The sequence below is a fragment of the Formica exsecta genome, unplaced genomic scaffold, assembly GCF_003651465.1.
Source record: "Formica exsecta isolate Colony F162 unplaced genomic scaffold, ASM365146v1 scaffold1389, whole genome shotgun sequence".
Taxonomy (NCBI): Eukaryota; Metazoa; Arthropoda; class Insecta; order Hymenoptera; family Formicidae; genus Formica; species Formica exsecta.
Genome location: NW_021848720.1, coordinates 31,530 through 33,765, shown reverse-complemented (window position 1 = coordinate 33,765; position 2,236 = coordinate 31,530). Strand labels below are relative to the sequence as shown.

The following is a 2,236-nucleotide window of genomic DNA, read 5'->3' as shown; positions in this document are numbered from 1 at the left end:
GCTCTCGGTTCCTCCTATCCGCTCGTTGCCAGGTGATTTGGGCGGCGGTCTGGACCGTGGAAGGCTGCGCTGTGTATTTGCCTTCGGTGTCAGTCTCCTGTGGACAAATGCTTGGCGGCGGATTGCTCCGCTAAAATGTGTCTTTGCTTCGAGATGTACTCTCCGTTAGCTGAGCGACGACTCGCCGTCTGGGCCTACTGCGCGGCCTTATAAGCCCCACTCAACGGATCCCACTCACTGATAGCGCTCGCGATGGTCGCCGCGTCGCAGTGGGCTCTTGCGGCTCGTTTCGTTCCTGCGCGCGAGCTCCGCGCGCCCTGCGCGTCGGAGTTCGTCGGCGCATATACCGGGTGGTCGTTTCGACCTTGTGGTGGTTCGTCGAACCGCCACATTATAAATTTTCAAATAATTATTTATACACACACAGAAAATTCTGCAACAAATATTTTGTATGCGCAAATGTTTCTGGGTAAATATACTGAGAAGGGGCGACGACGGCTAAAACCTTTTGGGAATTACTCAGGGCGATGACCTTGACAACATATGTCAAGGTCAAGGTCATTGAGGCTGGGTCCCCTTTTCGGCATATTTACCTTTAAATATAATCATCGAAATATGTAACTGTAAAATATTTTCTGTATTGCTTTTGTCTTTATTTTTTTGTCATGTGTTCACATATCAATATTTCGAGATAATGAATATATAAAACATATTTAATTATTTACATCTTAATTATTTACATGTGTATCTAATTATGATATTTTTATTATTTTCGGTAAAACTGCATAAAAGTAACACACCTCCGATTTTATTGCCACTTAAATATGTTGTAGGGGAGATTCTTCCGAGTAATTCCACGCAAGAAATAAATATGGGACAGCATTGGTTTAAAAGATATAATAAATTGAAGTTTGACATTAAAGTGTGTGTATGATACATAATTTGTTATTTTTTCAATGAAAAGAACTGTTTATGACATTTACGCGTGGGGGGGGGAGGGGCTCCGATACTCCCCTTGCACCCCACCCCGAAAAAATTTTAACCTAACCCAAACCTATTTCCAGTTTTAAAAAGTTGGGTTAGGTTAGGTTAGATTTTTTGGGGTAGAGGGGTGCAGGGGCAGGGACGGTGCAGGGGGTAGGGCGTCCCTCGCCCACGCATTCAATAAATAATATTTTTCAAGACAAGACTCACAAATCCGTGTAATTGCATGTTGAAAGCTGTTAAATGCTGCGAAAAATAGGTGAAACACGTTATTGATAAAATATACATGATTGTGTATCTATCCCATAAATCAGTGCTCGGAATTAGATGCTCTGTTCGGGCCGACTGTTCTGTGGCGCCGCCTGCGGTCCCCCCACTTACCGTTCGAGGCTCGATGGCCGAGCCGCCGATCGCGCGTATAACGCTATGTTTCAGGAACGTTCCTATATAATGTCAGATTAAAATATAAAATAACTCAAAAAGTACTTAATAAAAAAATACTTTATTATAGTGTTTTGAAAAGCTCTCGAGAAAAGCTACAAGAGTATGTAATAAAAAAGAAGGGTTCCATTTAAGAAAACATCGACCATATTGACCTCACCTTGAAAAGGTCACTCAAGGTCAAATCCATATTTTTATCATGTGGCCCCCTCGAAACCATGCAACTTTTGTCTGAAACATTTTTTGATATCTCACTTCGTTTCCGAAAAATATGCCCGCGTCACTATAAATGCCGCACCCTGTATATACAGGGTGTATCAGACCACCCGTGCCAGCTGAATATTTCGAAAACCAAGAACGGCAGACAAAAATATTTCGGACAAAAGTTGTAGGATTTCAAATAACGCATTACATAGTAATATTGGTACGACCTTGAATAGCGTTGTCAAGGTCACGTGAAGGTAATCTTTAATTTCTTAAACGGAACCCTCTATTTTTTATTGCATATTCTTGTAGCTTATCTCGAGGGTGGTTTAGGATGGACTACTCGAGGAGGCTTCCATTCATACTGGTGACGAGTCAAGACTCATCGCTGAGCGGCTACAGGGGCCAATTTTCCATCGTTTAATATGATGGACCGCTCTGGAGACGTGCTGGGGATGTCGTCTCTCTAAAACTCTTTGTTGTGACCCCAACAGTAATAATCAGTCGAGGGAGCCCGACCCCCATCACCCCCACCCCCCAAAAAAACGAAAAACCCCCAAAATTACAGAAAATTAGATAATTATGTACTATAAAGTCTACTCCACAA

At 42.5% G+C, this 2,236-nt stretch overlaps 1 protein-coding gene across 2 annotated transcripts in view; it reads left to right on the top strand.

Moving 5' to 3' along the window:
- Positions 1-2,236, top strand: part of LOC115246129 (retinoid-inducible serine carboxypeptidase-like) — a 37,624-nt gene that overhangs the window by 15,880 nt on the left and 19,508 nt on the right. The gene's annotated exons all lie outside the window — the stretch shown is intronic.